The following is a 19,573-nucleotide window of genomic DNA, read 5'->3' as shown; positions in this document are numbered from 1 at the left end:
GTTGGGGATGCAATTCTCAGCGGGGATGCGGAAACGTTCATGGCACGTGCCGCAGGCGCAAATTAGAGCCGTGCCAAAATCATCTGCGCCCCCGAAATGCCTGCGCAAACGGGATTTGGGCAGTCTTAAGTACCAGAATTATTCACAGGTGTGCCCAGGCAATGTACCCAATTTTAGCAGCAGAATTTTATGTCCTTGCGAGACAAGGCTGTGCGTAATGATATATCCAAAGGGAATTTTACTCTGCGCTGTGCTGCACGGAGATTATGGTGCACTCAAGCGCAATGGGGTTTTTAGCGCGTAACAGGTGCTTTTAAAATCTCTTAGCGCAAAGTAATCCCCACATTTTTGCGTTGAAACGCCTAGTTCGGCATGTGAAAGTACAATTATAACAGGCATGCGTTTGTCCACGGCCCAAATTTGCATTGCGCACGGCGTTAAACCGCTTTTGCGAAGATAGGGCCCTACATCTGGACTAACCGAGCCTCTCTGCAGTTCCTCACAGCTGGGAACAGTCTGATTCGTCCCTCCTTTGATGTGTTGTACGCGTTCGGGTCGAACACATCCAGAACATCCTCTGACATCTGCAGCATGTAGGCCAGAGCTGAGCAGTGGACCATAGAGAGTTTCTTCTTTGACTTGTTCTTTGACTCCAGGAACTTTTGCATCTCCTGTTGTACTGAGTGGTGGTTCATCTCCATCAAACAGTGGAAGATGTTGATGCTTCTGTCAGGAGATATATTGGAATTATTGGTCTTCTTCAGGTGGCTGATGGCTCTCTGAATGCTGTCTGGACTGCTCTCTGTCTGACCCAGCAGACCTCCTAAGAGACTCTGGTTGGACTCCAGTGAGAGCCCATGAAGGAAGCGGACAAAAAGGTCCAGGTGGCCATTTTTACTCTTCAGGGCTTTGACCAAGGCTTTCTTCAGGAAGACATCAAGGGATTGATCACATTTACGCCAGTCTTCTCCCAGAAATGTGCTCAGTATGTTCTCTGCCCTGTTTGTGTAACAGTGGAACATGTAGACTGCAGCGAGAAACTCCTGGATGCTCAGATGAACAAAGCAGTAGACCGTCTTCTGGAAGAGCACACACTCTCTTTTGAAGATCTCTGTGCACACTCCTGAGAACACCAAGGCCTCACTGACATCAAGACCACACTCCTCCAGCTCTTCTTGGTAGAACAGGAGGTTGCCTGTCTGCAGATGATCAAACGCCAGCTTCCCCAGCTTCAGAAGAACGTCCCTGTCAGTCTCCATCAGCTGCTGTTGAATCATATCATGGCTCTCATCATATTTCTGCTTCTTCCTCTCAGTCTGAACCAGCAGGAAGTGTGAGTACATCTCAGTCAGGGTCTTGGGCAGCTCTCCTCTCTGGTCTGTAGTCAACATGTGCTCCAGAACTGTACCAGTGATCCAACAGAAGACTGGGATGTGGCACATGATGTGGATGGTCCTGGATGCCTTGATGTGTGAGATGATTCTGGTGGCCAGCTCCTCATCAGTGGATCTCCTCCTGAAGTACTCCTCCTTCTGGGGGTCAGTGAACCCTCGTACCTCTGTCACCCTGTCAACACATGTAGGGGGGATCTGATTGGCTGCTGCAGGTCTGGAAGTTATCCAGAGGAGAGCCAAGGGAAGCAGATTCCCCTTGATGAGGTTTGTCAACACCACATCTACTGATGATACCTGTGTGACATCAGACACAACCTCATTGTTGTGGAAATCCAATGGAAGTCTGCTTTCATCCAGGCCATCAAAGATGAACACAACTTTACAGACAGAGAGCTTCTCTGCTGTGACCCTCTGTAAGGTTGGATGGAAAACATGGAGCAGCATAAGAAGACTGTACTGCTCATCTCTGATCAAGTTCAGCTCCCGGAACGAAAGCAGAATCACAAGAATGACGTCTTGATTTTCCAAGCCCTCTGCCCAGTCCAGAGTGAACTTCTTCACTGAGAAGGTTTTTCCAATTCCAGCAACACCATTCGTAAGAACTACTCTGATGTGTGTCTCTTGGTCAGGTAAGGGTTTAAAGATGTCGTGGCACTTGATCTGAGTGTCATGGAGAGTCTCCATCTTGGATGCTGTCTCCAGCTGCCACACCTCATGTTGGGTATTAACCTCTTCACTCTGTCCCACTGTGATGTAGAGTGCAGTGTAGATCCTATTGAGGGGAGTTACAATTCCTGCTTCAGCTGTTCCTTCTGTTCCTTCTGTCACAAATTCACATCTCATTATCAGAATGATCTTATGCTCGTCTAAAACCTCCTGCAAGCTGCTGTTCACTGGAAGAGAAGAAATAATAAACTTAGTATTTCACAGATATGCTGTTGTTTCCTGGTTTTAGAAATGGTGACAACAGCAGACAGAACCCCAGTCTTACATTGTGCAATGCTGGTTTGACTGGGTGTCTGCAGTCCAGATCTTGTTGTGGACCTTTTTCCACACTGGGGACAGGCGGAGTCTCCTGATGAACCGGACTGGGCCCAGTATGACGTGATACACTGTCTGCAGAACCTGTGTCCACACCTGGTAGAGACTGGATCCCTCAGGACCCAATGACACAATGCACAGCAGGACAGCTGCTGCTTCACCACACCTTGACTCCTCTTCCTCATTCTGTGGGGATGAAGGCAATATATTATGACTGATCAGATAAAGATTTAACTAAAAAACTATAATTTGAACAAAAGTTTGAACTATCTCTTGTTCAAATTGTAAAACTATTAAAATATTTTGCCAATACTATCTATCTACTGTAGATGCTCAGATATCATTGTGCTGCCATCACATGTAAAGTTTATTTTCACATTTATCTGTTGTCATAGTTGTAGTTTAATCAGTGGAGTCAACATTGCATACCCATCATGGATAAATGTCACTGTGGTGATCAGTGGCGGACTGCATAATCGGGCACATCGGGCAAATGCCCGGTGGCCTGGCCTGGCCTGCCAAAAAAAAAAAAAAAAAAAAAAAAAAAAAAAAAATTTTTTTTTTTTTTTTTGCAAGCCAGGCCAGGCCACTCACTGAACAGCAGGCCAGGCGCCGCCTACTGGTTTACTAGTGGTTTTATTACTTTATTCAGGTTTAAAGTGGGTGCATCTCATTGTAAAATTGGACTTGGCCCAAATTGGGCTTCAAACGGCCCAAATCGGGCTTCAAACAGCCCAAATCTGGCTTTAAACGACCCAAATCTGGCTTCAAACGGCCCAAATTGGGCTTCAAACGGCCCAAATTGAGCTTCAAACGGCCCAAATTTTCCGCCGGCGCCCTTCGGACGCCGGCACGCGCGTCGGCCCGTATCGGCCTGGCCTGCTTGGTATCGAATGCCCGGCCTGAATTATGATCCCAGTCCGCCCCTGGTGGTGATCATGGATGAATGCAACATTGTAACAGTTTTTCTGTTTGTTTCATATGTAATTATCATTAATGAATGTTCAGCTCAATACAAACAACACACAGTCCTATTACATCAACACTGATGACATTTGTTACAGAACACAGACAGTGTCTGGCAGTCATTAGTAAATAAATAAGTACCATTCTTGATAACCTCTGAGTACAGATAGTGTTAGCAGGGCACAGACATTGATCACAGCAGTTAGGGTAGATACAATGGTAGAGTTCCATTACATTAGATCTACAGTATCAATCACTGTCTCTGTTTACCAAGCCCCCAGGAATAGCGCTGGGCTGTGAAGCCATTTGAACATGGTGGCAAAGCTCTGTATTGCAAGTCACGTGACGCCATGCAGCCCAGAAAGGAAAATTCCCATCCACTTGCATGGGGACCCCGGCAGCTGTTAAACCAAGGGGATGTTTTCCCGGGTGTCACTCAAAGTATAAAACGACTCTTTTAATTATCAAATAATTATTTATGGTTCATTTTTTCTTCAGAAGCCACTAAGAGCCGTATACGGGTGTATTTTCTTCTTTTAATACATCCATGGGTGGGAGGGGTGGGAGACGTCATGGGATACGCCATGGTACACATGCGCACTTCGCCTTAGGCCGCATGGTCAGGAAGTAAAACCAGGAAGAAAACCCCCCCATGATGACTTCATGCGCCAGTGAGCAGCCTCCATCCGAATGCATGGGTGGGCGTGGCTCGGCCCCTATTCAGTTATTTTAATACATCCATGGTGTTTACATGTCAAACACAAACATTTCCTGTGGGCGTGTCTTATGCGTGTGGCCAGTGAGCTGTTGTGGCTTTTAAGGTGGGGCTAGCAGGATGAGGGAATTTGAGCAACTCGGGGAGGGGGCGGGACTAAGGGTCAACAACGTCAGTCCGATATCAGATTTGTGAATTACGTCAGTATCGGCACCCCATACTGATATTGCATCAGTATCATCTCTTACTCAAGGTCAAGGTCAAAGTTACTTTATTTGTACCCATAGGTAGATTTGGTTGCAGGGAGTCACTACATTTTAAAAAGGCTCAGACAATAGACAGTAGACAGACATGAAAGTGGCAAGTGTCATAGTTCCAAACATCATCATATTCTTTTTTAATATTTAAAAAAATATGTAAGACAACATTGGGGCCCGGAGATTTGCTTCATGAACACAGTCCTCTCATATTGTGATGCAACAGTGAAGAAAACTATCCTAAATGACACAACACAACATTTTCCCTTCATCAATATTACTCAAGTTTGATCAGGTATACAGGCTTACAGTATAACAGTCCTCTTACCTTGTGTCTGAAGGTCCAGGTTCATTACTGAAGTGTGGAGGATCATCTTTAGACCAGTCAGTCTTCATAGACAGACAGGTACTCCAGGGTCTCCAGGGTACTGGAGACTCTGCTCTATGCCTAAGGTGCTGACCTCTGCAAATCAAAAGAAAAGGCAACATGTTTTCAGAGGTGATCAAACACAACGACTCTGCTTTCTGGGATAATTGATGTGAAGTTTTAATTGTATAATTAGTTTGTGTGCACACATTATGAATTAGGAGGAACAAAAAACAAAACATTTGGGGAATAAAATGTCTTCTGTGTGCATGAATCCAGCCAAACTGACGGCAGGTCTGACCCACATCCAGGAAGTGAAATATACTGTATATCTTGTCCTCCATAAAACATGTTTTTTCTCCCTATGGTCACTCCTTGTCTCTGTATTTTTCAGTGCAATTGTGTAGGTTATCAAATAACATTTCTTCATTACAGTATAACAGTCCTCTTACCTTGTGTCTGAAGGTCCAGGTTCATTACTGAAGTTTAGAGGATAATCTATAGACCAGTCACTCTTCATAGACAGACAGCTGGGTACTGGAGACTCTGCTCTCTGCCTGTGGTACTGACCTCTGGAAACACAAATGTTTGATACATATCATTAGTTCTAGTGACTTCAAATTCATGTTTTGCTCTCATATTCTACTATTGTCTTCATTTGTTGATTTCTATTTTATTTGTTTAGATTATTTAGATTATTTCTTATGTTTAGATTATTATCATAGATTATACGTGTACATGTACACGTACTTTAAACGCCCACTGGCAAAAAGGGTGTGTGACCAATGTCAAAAAGGCACCTACATTTCAAATGGATTCACCTAACATCACAAAACTCTGTAGAAAGGTTGGTGGAGGTATGTATTCTACAGAGTGCCCTCTAGTGTTTATATGTTTTCCTTTGTTTTCATACTGTATGTATTAATACTTTCATATTGAACCTACTTTTCATTCATGTTTCTTGGCCTTGTTATGTTCTAGTGGTAGAACAGGTCAGTCTGTCATCTGTTGCAGACATTTCTACACATTTTGCCAGGCTGGTTTTCATCATCTGTATCTGTTGATCCAAACTCACATTCACATGAGTGATGACTTGTTTGACTCAGGAGAGGCTTTCCAGTTGATTGGCTGTGTCATTTAAGTCCCCTCCCCTTTCCTAATTGACTGTTTGTCATTATATCTATTGATCCCAGAAGTTGCATTAATGGTAACTATGATTAACTCAGTATGTAGGACATATGTATGTTATTTATTTATTTATTTGTTTATTTATTTATTTTAGGTAGGACTTAAAAGAGCCACAACTACAGCACCCATGAAGGAGTGGCTCTAGAGCCTCGGGTTGAGTATCACTGATATAACTTTTATGTAGGACTTGATTGATACATGTATCTTAACACTGTGTGAAAAGAATGTGAGAGCTAATAATGATGTGATGAGACCAAGGAGGCATTGTTTTAAGTCACCAATAAGCTGTTTTAGGCTTTGATATTTGTTTCATAGGGACAAACAGTTTCCATCTTATCACAAATTAAATGCTTGTTGTGTTTGCAATTGTCAGTTGTGTTATATTTAATTCCAGCCACTCTGGCTTATATTTTATTTAGTTTAGTTCTTATATATCTTGAAATTATTTGTCGCTCAATTGATCCAAATCTACAGAGATCATTAAAATGTATCTCATTTTATTGTTAACTTATTCTTAGTGAATGAAATAATAGTATGTTTTTCTACTCAAATAGCAATGAGCCTGTATTTTTCTCTTTCCAGGATTCCTTCATATATTTACTAGCTTGATTTCATGAATACAATCTCATTGAACCGTATTCCATCAGGTAGGCTTACAGTATAACAGTCCTCTTACCTTGTGTCTGAAGGTCCAGGTTCATTACTGAAGTTTAGAGGATGATCTTTAGACCAGTCACTCTTCATAGACAGACAGCTGGGTACTGGAGACTCTGCTCTCTGCCTGTGGTGCTGACCTCTGCAAATCAGAAGAAAAGGCAACATGTTTTCAGAGGTGGTTGAACTCAACGGCTCGACTTTTTGGGATAATTGATCTGAGGTTTTAACACGTTCACTGCCGTCAACGAGTTATCTCGTCAAAAGAAATCCAACGGTTGACTGCCGTCGACGAGTTATCTCGTCAAACTGTTTTTTCAGTGGTTTCCACTAGCTGGCGCCCTTGGGCAATAGGTGAATGTGGATCCGACCTCTCCCGCTGCTCCGGAAGTACTCTAACAAAGATTTGTATATAAGGAAGGCGGGATCCTTTGTTCGGGGTGGGTTTATAGTAGGTTGGTGAGATAGAGAGACATAGCATTACATAGCGATTTATAGATACAGATATTCAGCAATTATAGTCAGATTTAGAGCGAGTTGGTTAGCGTAGTTGATTTAGTTTGTTAGTTGTTAGTACAGTAGTAGTGTTTAGTATAGTCTTTATAGTAGATCTTTAGTTTAGATAGTTAGCGCGTAGTTACAGTTAGTGTTCATTGTAGTTAGCTTAGCTCATTTAGCATTAGCGTTAGCGTCAGTTCATTTTACTATTTAGCGTTTATTCTAGTTCAGTTTGATCGAGTTGGTAGCCGGTAGATTAGCCTTATTTCAGTTCAGTTTGATCTAGTCGTAGCAGTAGTTGTTTTATTTCAGTTTAGTTTAGTTAGTATTTTCAGTTTTTAGTTTAGTTGGGAGTGGGTGCGTGTTTGTGCCATGCCGGCCAAACGCAAGCGGTCTTCGGCCAAACGCAAGCGATCGGCGGATCAGCGATCATTGCTCGATTTCTTTTCCGGCCGAAATGAGCTTGTGCCGGAGACCGATTCCGAGGTCTCGGATGAAGAACGGGGTGAGCCCATGCATGTCGCGGCTGCGGCTGCTGGGCTGACTGAGTCCGAGTCGAGTGACCTCACGTCTGTCTTCCCCAGACGCGGAGGATTCTGGAGAAGAATGGGCCCCGTCCAGGAGCGAAGCTCCACAGAGCAGTGGTAAGACGATGTTTGAGATGACTTGTGTAACTTGTGTAAATGTAATTACTATGACTGTACAAAAGCCAGCAGTCAGTCAATTCATTTTACTGAATTTCAGACTCTGAAGGTGAGCCTGTAGCCAGCTGTAGCGGTACAGCATCTGGTGCCACAGCCTCTGGTGCCAGGAAAATGGGTAAGATCACACTTCAGAATCAGGTTTATTTTCACATCACAGGTTCCAGCCAGAATTCCAGAAATTCTAGAACTCCAGAATTCAGTACCACACATATAAAAAACACTATTTTATGGTAATTATGTATTTCTATCATTTGCAGATTGTGGCAGTGGAGCTGGAAGTGGGAAACGTCCTCAGCCTGCAGGTCCTCCTGAGTGGTGTGACGTTGACTGGGAGCCAACCCACATCCCCTTCACAGCAGAACCGGGTCCTCATAGTGGTGGTGCTGCTCAACCAGTGGACTTCTTCCAGCTCTTCCTGAACGATGAGCTGCTCCAGGACATTGTAGAACAAACTAACCTGTATGCCCAGCAGTGCATCAGTCAGGTCAGTGAGGCTCTGCCACATTCAAGGCTTGGGAAGTGGAAGGACACAAGAAATCAAGAGCTTCTTGGGACTATATTTCCTCACTGGGATCGTCGTCAAGCCTGAACTGTCCATGTACTGGTCCACAAATGAACTGATTGCTACCCCCCACTTCAACAGAACCATGTCTCGCAACCGCTTTCAGGTCCTAACACGATTCCTCCATTTCAGTAACAATGATGATGTTGATGGTGCAGACAAGTTGTTCAAGGTCCGGTCAGTTTTGAACGACCTGTTAGAGAAGTTCAGATCCATGTTCACACCAAGTCAAAACATCAGTATTGATGAGGGGATGCTCCTGTGGCGTGGGCGGTTGGCCTTCAAAGTGTACAACCCACAGAAACCCATAAAGTATGGGATAAAGTCTTACATCCTCTGTGACTCCCAGACAGGTTACTGCTACAGCATGAAGCCGTACTGTGGTGAGCGGTCCTCCCTAGGCGAGACGGTGGAGTTCCTCCTCGGGGACTTGGCAGGGCAGGGTTACCACTTATACATGGACAACTACTATAACTCTGTTTCAATGTGTGCACAGCTGCTGGAGTGTCAGACCCATGTCTGTGGCACTCTGAGGAGGAACAGGGGCGAGCCACCTGCTACCATGGTTACCAACCACACCGTGAAGCTGGGGGAAACGGTCATGCGCCACAATGGTAGCACCATGGTTCTGGCCTGGCGCGACAAACGAATCGTGAAAATGGTTTCCACTATGCACGACGACACGATGGAGACAGTGCAGGTCAGGCAGAAAGGCAGCAGAGAGAGGGTCCCACACGGTGGGGGGTGGGGGGGGGCAGTGACCAACCTGCAACCATTCCCCGGGCACCATACCTGGACCCTCAAAGCAGGCTGCAGGTCAATCTAGCGGGCCATGTACTGGTCATGATACCACCCACACCCAAAAAAGATGCCCCAACGAAGAGGTGTAGGGTTTGTGCAAGGAATGATGTTAGAAGCGAGACACGCTACTATTGTAAAAAATGTCGGGTCCCATTACACAGGGCTCACTGCTATGAGGTGTACCACTCGATGGAGAACTATGCTGTGTGGTGCTGAGTAGGCATGGGTCGTAAAAAAATAAAAAAATAAACTGCCAGGGAGGTTTTGTTTTTGATGCTCTTTGATTGATTGTTTGCTAGCTCGCAGGAATACATAAAAAGTACCTGCCGATTTTCATGTAACTTTGTGGATGGGTGTAACATGGGCCAAGGAAGTACCCATTACATTTTGGAGCAGTTCTGGATTCGGTGTATGAGCCCAAACCGGTTTGATCACGTGCGAACCTATTAAAAAAAAAGAAAAAAAAAAAGGAAAAGCTGAGTGACCTGTGGTCTGCTCTTGTTTTGTATTTATTTTGACATTTATTTATTTTATTATTGTATTATTCCTCTATTATTGAAAACAACTATTGTTCAGATGTCTGATGTCTCACTGATGCCAAAAATAAATGGTTAAAGTGACTGTTCTGCCTGTTTGATTGAATTTCACAAAACTGCATTTTTCTCAGCTTTCCTTCTCAGACGCTGAAACCATGCTGTATTCAACGGCTAATATCTACATAACAGAACATGATAAAAACTAACTCTTTTAGACAGAGAAAGCACACATTCTATTAGTTCTTTTTAGATGTTTTGTGTTCACAAAGTCCTAGCAGAAAATAATCCTCGGCTCTTGTAAGATGAGCCAGAATCCTCAAAAAAAACCTTGGCAGAAGCTACCTACAGTATTGAAAAAACGGCTGGCAGTGAATGTGTTAATTGTGGCAACATAATTATTTTGTGTGAAAACATGATGAATTCGCAGGAAAGAAAAACAATAAATTGAGGGAACAAAATGTCTTCTGCATGAATTGAGCCAAACTGATGGCAGGTCTGACCCACATCCAGGAAGTGAAATGTATCTCATGAGCACCTTCTTCTATATATTGTCCTCCATAAAATGTGTTTTCTATCCCTATGGTCACTCCTGGTCTCTGTAGTTTTCACTACAATAGTGTAGATTATCAAACCACATTTCCTCATTACAGTATAACAGTCCTCTTACCTTGTGTCTGAAGGTCCAGGTTCATTACTGAAGTTTATAAAATCATTTTTAGACCAGTCACTCTTCATAGACAGACAGCTGGGTACTGGAGACTCTGCTCTCTGTCTGTGGTACTGACCTCTGCAAACACAAATGTTTTATACATATCATTAGTTCTAGTAAATACAGGCAACTTTAAATTAACGTTTTGTCCTCATATTCTACTATTTCCTTCATTTGTTGATTTCTATTTTATCTTTTAGATTATGCATGAGAAATGTTATAGTTACCACTGCCAACAGAGTTGACTGGGAGGTTATGTTTTCACTCCCATTTATCTGGTTGTTTGTTTCATCTCAAAAAGTTATGAGATATTATAAGATTATAAGATATTGCCGACACTAAATGGAGAATATGGATGCCTTTATCGTCACTGTGCCCTACAAAGAGCAGTACAGCCCTCGCTGCTACTTAGCTTAGCGCTACAATGGTAGTGAATGGTACAGCTGCCTACTTCCATTCAGTCACCCAAAATACACATTGCAACAGCTCCAGAAACACTCACATGTACATGTTGTGACTCATGTACTCACCACACGATGAAATAATAATCCAAAGTTCCTGGAAACGGTCATTTTCAAAGTAAATCCACACACCGAGATCTAACAAAGAGTAACCAAACTAACGAAGAGTAACTGAAGTTACTTCCTCGTTTGCCATGAGGCAATATACGCAGTGCATGCGCCTGTGTACAGTGCCTCATGGCAAAAATCCCAGTATAACATATAACAGTCCTCTTACCTTGTGTCTGAAGGTCCAGGTTCATTACTGAAGAATGGATGATCATCTTTAGACCAGTCACTCTTCATAGACAGACAGCTGGGTACTGGAGACTCTGCTCTCTGCCTGTGGTGCTGACCTCTGCAAAACAAAAGAAAAGGAAACATGTTTTCAGAGGTGGTCAAACTGAACGGCTCGGCTTTTTTGGATGATGGCCGTCTCAATTGTGGCAACATAATTATTTTGTGTGAAAACATGATGAATTAGCAGGAATGAAAAAAACATAAATTGAGGGAATGTCTTCTGCATGAATTGAGCCAAACTGACGGCAGGTCTGACCCACATCCAGGAAGTGAAATGTATCTCATGAGCACCTTCTTCTATATCTTGTCCTCCATAAAACGAAATTGGCTTTTCAACAATAATGGGAGGTTTTGGTGTTTAAACCATTTCCTGTGGGCGTGTCTTATGCGTGTGGCCAGCAGTGAGCTGTTGTAACTTTTAAGGTGGTGCTAGCAGGATGAGGGAATTTGAGCAACTCTGGGAGGAGGGCGGGACTAAGGGTCAACAACGTCAGTCTGATATCAGATTTGTGAATTACGTGAGTATCGGCACCCCATACTGATATTGGATCAGTATCATCTCTAAGTCAAGGTCAAGGTTACTTTATTTGTACCCATAGGTAGATTGGTTGCAGGGAGAGTCACTCAATTTTAAAAAGGCACAGACAATAGACAGTAGACAGACATGAAAGTGCCAAGTGCCATAGTTCCAAACATCATCATTTTTGTTTTTATATTTAAAAAATATATAGGAAAACATTGGGGCCCGGAGATTTGCTTCATGAACACAGTCCTCTCATATTGTGATGCAACAGTGAAGGAAACTATCCTAAATGACACAACAGAACATTTTTCCTTCATCAATATTACTCAAGTTGTATCAGGTAGGCTCCCAGTATAACAGTCCTCTTACCTTGTGTCTGAAGGTCCAGGTTCATTACTGAAGAGTGGAGGTTCATCTTTAGACCAATCAGTCTTCATAGACAGACAGCTGGGTACTGGAGACTCTGCTCTCTGCCTGTGGTGCTGACCTCTGCAAATCAAAAGAAAATGCAACATGTTTTCAGAGGTGGTCAAACACGACTCGGCTTTTTGGGATAATTGATGTGAGGTTTTAATTGTATAATTAGTTTGTGTGCACACATTATGAATTAGGAGGAATGAAAAACAAAAAATGGAGGGAACAAAATGTCTTCTGCATGAATCCAGCCAAACTGACAGCAGGTCTGACCCACATCCAGGAAGTGAAATGTATCTCATGAGCACCTTCTTCTATATCTTGTCCTCCATAAAACTTGTTTTCTCTCCCTATGGTCACTCCTGGTCTCTGTAGTTTTCACTACAATAGTGCAGCTTATCAAATAACATTTCCTCATTACAGTATAACAGTCCTCTTACCTTGTGTCTGAAGGTCCAGGTTCATTACTGAAGAATGGAGGATCATCTTTAGACCAGTCACTCTTCATAGACAGACAGCTGGGTACTGGAGACTCTGCTCTCTGCCTGTGCTGCTGACCTCTGGAAACACAAATGTTTGATACATATCATTAGTTCTAGTGACTTTAAATTCATGTTTTGTTCTCATATTCTACTATTGTCTTCATTTGTTGATTTCTATTTTATCTTTTAGATTATGCATGTCCTTTGATATTCTGATAGTTTTGTTGAGAAATGTTATAGTTATCGCCGCCAACAGAGTTGACTGGGAGGTTATGTTTTCACTCCCGTTTATCCGTTTGTTTATTTCATCTCAAAAAGTTATGAGATATTATAAGATTATAAGATATTGCTGACAGTAAATGGAGAATATGGATGCCTTTATCGTCACTGTGCCCTACAAAGAGCAGTACAGCGCTCGCTGCTACTTAGCTTAGCGCTACAATGGTAGTGAATGGTACAGCTGCCTACTTCCATTCAGTCGCCCAAAATACACATTCCACCAGCTCCAGAAACACTCACATGTACATGTTGTGACTCGTGTACTCACCACACGATGAAATAATACTCCAAAGTTACTGGAAATTGTAATTTTCAAAGTAAATCCACACACCGAGATCTGACAAAGATTAACCAATCTAACCAAGAGTAACTGAAGTTACTTCCTCGTTTGCCATGAGGCACTGTACACAGCGCATGCGCCTGTGTACAGCGCCTCATGGCAAAAGTCCCAGTATAACATATAACAGTCCTCTTACCTTGTGTCTGAAGGTCCAGGTTCATTACTGAAGAAGGGAGGATCATCTTTAGACCAGTCAGTCTTCATAGACAGACAGCTGGGTACTGGAGACTCTGCTCTCTGCCTGTGCTGCTGACCTCTGCAAATCAAAAGAAAAGGCTAAATGTTTTCAGAGGTGGTCGAACTGAACGGCTTGGCTTTTTGGGATGATGGCCGTTTCAATTGTGGCAACATAATTATTTTGTGTGAAAACATGATGAATTAGCAGGAACAATACAATACAATACAATACAATACAATACAATACAATACAATACAAAAACAATAAATTGAGGGGAAAAAAATGTCTTCTGCATGAATTGAGCCAAACTGAGAGCAGGTCTGATCCACGTCCAGGAAGTGAAATGTATCTCATGAGCACCTTCTTCTATATCTTGTCCTCCATAAAACTTGTTTTCTCTCCCTATGGTCACTCCTGTAGCCTGTACTACGAAGCTAGTTTAATGCCTTATCCGAGTAAGTTTGAGTTTAAACCTGGTTTAGCCGTACTACAAAGCAAGTTAACTTTCAATCACCATGGCAACTGACGCTGCAAAGCTAACCTGGTCGCGACCAGGTTAGCTTCAGAGCATAAGATCAAAATCCATGACAGACCCATATAATCGGCTCTCTGGAGTCACTCACCGTTCATATAAGATCGCCATATGAAAAATAGATTGCAGTCAACTGAGAATATAACAAGAAAAACATTTGTGGCTCTGTAGGCTACATAATTAAATTAAGCCTACTTACCACTTTATGTCTTAACAGCTCAACTATGCGTAGAGAAATATGATCACTATTAATCACCGCAGCGCATATCATAGGCTAAACGGAGCCTCAAATGGAGTGAGGGTGATATTCTCCTACATGCCAGAAAAGCCTATACATATAATATAGATGGGATAAATATGGGATAGCCCCAATACTAAATATGCAGGCTTCTTGCATGTTTCAGCTGGAACTGTGTCCTGTAGGCTGTATGCCAATATATGAGCAAAAATAGGCTAGTTTTTATCAATGAAAAGTATGCCCGCATCGTCTCAATTCAGTCCAGCAGTTTTCTCTTTTATATTAGGATATCATTATTATAGCCTATATATGAATTATTCGATCAGTGCAACCACACACACATAATGAGTGATAGAGATCATTATTCATTGAGCATGCTTTCTAAATCTATGGTCTAAATAGGCTTACAGATTGTGGAAATGTATAGACTGAGATTACACATTTAATGTACATTTACACTCGCACAAAGCTGTAGGAGACAGAAATCGCTGATCAAAGTACCATAAATCAAATGACTGATGTGAATACAAGCGGCAGCTTTAGACAGTCCTTCCCCCAACTATATCCAACGCGGATTTTCATTCTGCCATAGGTTACATTAAATATCCGCTAAAATCTCTGATCCCACTGTGGCTGCGCTTTTTCATTCAATGAGGAAATGGGTGTGGAAATGGGTGTGGGCGTGGATCAACTCAGCTGTTCATAATGTGATTGGCTAGCGCACCTCTTTCGCGTGGACGCGCGCCTGTGCACGAGCGAAAAACGTGCGCGTGCACAGGCAGATCCCAGGTCCACTTACCTAGTAGAAAACCAGCGTCGTAGTATCAGTTAACTAGCTTTGATCCTGTTCAGTCAAACCAGATCAAAGGGACTTATCGCGGATCTGTTAAACTAGCTTCGTAGTACAGGCTCCTGGTCTCTGTAGTTTTCACTACAATAGTGTAGCTTATCAAATAACATTTCCTCATTACAGTATAACAGTCCTCTTACCTTGTGTCTGAAGGTCCAGGTTCATTACTGAAGTTTAGAGGATCATCTTTAGACCAGTCAGTCTTCATAGACAGACAGCTGGGTACTGGAGACTCTGCTCTGCCCTCCTCTTCCTCCTCCTCCTTCCTCATCTTCTGGACTTTGTGATCTTGTATCTGTGAAATGTGCTATACAAATAAGCTTTAGTTATTTTCAGTCTCAGAGGTAAACCAGTTATACTGGGGGGGGGGGGGGGTAAACGGTTATATTTAGGCAATTAAAACAACTTGGTTCAGGTTAGGGAAATGGTTTGGTCATGTGTGTGTTTTTTTATGTGACTCACGTTTGTCGTTTAGAAACACTGGTAATCAAACTCCGGTCACCGACATTGAAGGCAAACGTCTGGCCACCAACCCCCACCGCACCGCTCTTACTGTCCACCGTGCTATTTCAATGTGACACACACACACACACACGCACGCACGCACGCACGCACGCACGCGCACGCACACACACACACACACACACACACACACACACACACACACACACACTCGTTATTGTTTGTTTATCAACACACGCATTTTCAAGCAGATCCTCAGCTGGCTGTAGTGTCGGGTGGATACTGTCAGTCAGGTGCTGAAATCTGTAGAACAGGTGCATCAGCGCCCCTCTGTGGTCACACACGATATCCACAGATTTCAGTGAAACTGCTGGTTTATGAGAACTCCGCCCGCCCTCAGAGACGACAGGCGGATGACACAACACACGCGGACCAGTCAGACTCTGTAGGCAAATTGACGCATGTGCAGTAGTAGGCCCTCTGTAGTAGGCCTAATATAATATGAAGCAGATTAGTTTCCCACCCCGCTCTGAAGTCCTGATCTGTCTGCAGAAAGTCAACAAGCCGTTTCTCTCTTTATGAGGAGTCATGTGACTGAAAGACGCTCATCTCGCAGAGTCTCAGACACACAGATGGAATAAAACTGGGTTAATTTAACGGTTTAATAAACTGCGTCATGTCGGTCTTCTGTGAAGTACAGGCCCCGCCCACATCAACTTCTCTCTTTGTTTTACTGACGTCATTATCTCACTGTTACATCTTTTCTATGAGCGTTACTTTGAGAGAGAGGAAAAGAGGCAGGTGAACGCAGGAGAAAACCGTAGACAACTGACTCAGAGACTTTACAATAGGCTACAGTAGCCTAGGCTAAACTCAGTGGAAAATGGTGACAGATATCAGGGCAGAGACACAGACAAAACCACTCAAATCATGAACTTAACACAAGTGACTGTTAGCTCACCTAAAGGCACCTAAAGGTGACTATAGTTTCACCCCTGAATAAAATAATGATAGGAATAATAATGTAGTAAATAACACTCACCCTGCTTCTCCCTCCTGCTCTGCTCTTCTCTCTCAGTGTAAAATGGAGTCGGTCTGACTCGCAGCTCTCTGAACTGACACATTTTACTTTCACTTTCAACAGTTTGCTCCGCCTCAGCCTGTAGGCTACAGATAGTAGGGCTCCACGCGCACCCCCCTTATTTATTTTTTCTATTCTGGATTTTAGAAAAAAAATGTCCAAAATGCTGTTTTTTCAAGGGGGCTATAATATTACTAATGATTCAAAGTCAGACAACATTTTGGCGAGGGAAAAACGGCCATCACCATTTTCCAAATGGTCCCTTGACCCTGTCACCTCAATATATGTGAATGGAAATGGGTTATATGAGTACCCACAAGCCTCCCCTGTACAGACATGCCACATTTATGCTCATCTGATGCAGTTTGGGGCAAGAACCACGCTTGTTTTTTACATGCAGTAGGCCTGGAAAAGTGTCATTTCCACCTATTGCAGAAATGGTGTATTTGACCATTTCTGCATACTGGAGTCCCTAAATAGTCTTGGAATTTCATAAATGTGGGTATGACTGACCAGCTGAGACTCTTATAGATTCAATAAGCCTAATTGGTGGCTATTCATGTCTGATCTATAGTCCCCAGAGTAGCCATGTCATTGTAGTGAGACACTCTTTTGAAACTAGACCTCACTGTATGAAAAGCAATGACCTATGGCTACCTCTAGGACAGAGGCTTTCAAAGTCTGAGACTGTGGGCCTCCCCCCACACAAAACCCCCCACAAGGAGCCGCCCTCACTCAACTCCTCGATGCCTATCTGGTATCAAGATGTTGTTATTTGATCCACATAGACTCAATAATCGATCCATGATAGCCTGATATTGCTGTTTGACATACTTCAGACTACACCAAATACATAAAAAGGTCTGTCTGAAGGCATTTATGTGCTTCTGACTCTGGGAAAGTCAGATTCCCCAAACTACTGTGAACTATCTCTTTAATCAAATCACACACATTTAGGCTATTCTATGACATCTACTTTTAATATAATATGTTTTCACTTTATAATTTGACACCTGAAACTGCTTGGAGCGACCCTGGGGAGTCCTTTGAAAACTCCTGCTCTATAGGATATTCATAGCATCATTAACCTTTGCAACCACGAACTAGAGACCTGGGTCATTCAGACAATCCATGACTTTATTGTTTCTGAGCAATTTCCAAAACAGAAGTTCTCTAGGAGAGGAAGCTTTAGTTCTAAGAATCCTCTTCATCATCCTTCAAGTCAGCCTCAATGGTCTCACCTTTCTCTTCTTCTTCCTCCTCTTTTTCTTAATCCCTCCTCTTTGCTATCAGCCTCCTTATCAAGTATGTCAACCAGAGATGGTGGCATGATGGGCCCGGCAGGCAATGATCTCTCTCTCTCTCTCTCTCTCTCTCTCTCTCTCTCTCTCTCTCTCTCTCTCTCTCTCTCTCTCTCTCTCTCTCTGTCTCTCTCTCTCTCTCTCTCTCTCTGTCTCTCTCTCTCTCTCTCTATCTCTCTCTCTCTCTCTCTCTCTCTCTCTCTCTCTCTCTCTCTCTCTCTCTCTGTCTCTCTCTCTCTGTCTCTATCTCTCTCTCTGTGTGTGTCTCTCTCTCTCTCTCTCTCTCTCTCTCTCTCTATATTTACGGTATATATATATATATATATACATTCCCATTGGCAATGGAAATATTGAACTGAATGGAATTAATTCTATAAAATAGAAAAGTGAACATTATAAAAGCATGTATATATATATATAAATATAGCATATCAGTCATAGTAGCAATATTTACACATTGAACTGTGACTCTATATCCTCCCACCCACAAAGTAAGAACAGTAGAAAAGAGCCAAATTGGAAACATCTAAATTATAGTCAAGGTGTCCCCCTCCACCGTGAGGCTGACAGGCCATGATCAGGTGAAGGGACACACTAGAGGCACCTCTGATAGTTCACAGGGTGCGTTACAACACAGCTATGGACCAACAACTTAGAGAAGAGACCCAGAGACACTACTTCTACATCAGAGGCAATGTTAGTTTGTAGAACAGCAACACCAGGGCCCCGATCTGGTCAGGTGGTGAGTTTCCATCCTTGACATCGCCAGCAGGAGAAAATATCCAGTGATGTTCATAATAACATGTGTTTCTGTTATCCTGTGGGGCTGGATGAACTCTGTGTCGCCATCTTTCACATGGACAATTGACAAGAATTCACATGTAGAGTAGATCTCACAGTGTGGGAGATAAAGTTGACAGACAGACTTGTGGTGGCGTTCTATGTCAAACAGCGCCCCGCAGGCTTCTTGTTATACTGGGCTAACGTCTGTTTCCATGGGACAATCTTGTAATCCACCTCCCCTTCTCCTTTCATGTTAAACACTAGACCTGCTGTCACCCTGCACTGGGACAGGCCTGAGGAGGTGCACTGGAACCCACAGATGGAGACTTGGACTTGAGTCACACTTAAGTCACACACACAGTGACTTGAGACTTGACTTGAGACTTGTCCTCAAAGACTTGAGACTTGACTTGGACTTAAAGGTTTGAGAATATTTATTTTTCTTTATTTTTTTTATTTTTTTTTGTGTGCATTAACATGAAGGAAATGTCTATTAATATCATCTCTAATCATTGCTGCTACTGTATTCTAATAGATAAGGAGTGAGAATAATACAGTACTTGCTTTGAATCCCTTAGTTTTAGCTATGCAGTGTTCTAAGCAGGCTGGATGACATGCAGCAGATGATAGAACGCTCATCCATAGGGACTTGAGACTTGACTTGGACTTGTCCCTCAAAGACCTGAGACTTGACTTGGACTTGCAAAAAATGACTTGTGAGCATCTCTGCTGGAACAAAATAGATTTCCTTGTTTTCATGGACAACATTATCAGGCAGAAACTGCTCAAAGCTGTGTGGTAAAAGGATATCAGCTGTGACCTGTGGCAACATTTCCTCTGGAGCATTGTGTGATTACTTGCTGACACACGTTCCTTGCATGCAAATTGTGCTGGTCTTTCTTCAGTGCTGATGGTGGA

The 19,573-nt window shown here is 42.9% G+C and overlaps 1 protein-coding gene across 1 annotated transcript in view; it reads right to left on the bottom strand.

The window, feature by feature from the left end:
- The window catches only part of LOC310791493 (NACHT, LRR and PYD domains-containing protein 12-like), a gene marked incomplete at its 5' end in the record, with an annotated part of 113,488 nt that overhangs the window by 16,170 nt on the left and 77,745 nt on the right, over nucleotides 1-19,573 (bottom strand). The window lies entirely within an intron of this gene.

The sequence above is a fragment of the Poromitra crassiceps genome (assembly GCF_964638095.1).
Source record: "Poromitra crassiceps genome assembly, chromosome: 16".
Taxonomy (NCBI): domain Eukaryota; kingdom Metazoa; phylum Chordata; class Actinopteri; order Beryciformes; family Melamphaidae; genus Poromitra; species Poromitra crassiceps.
Note: the sequence above shows the minus strand (reverse complement) of the source record. Positions and strands in the feature narration are given on the sequence as shown.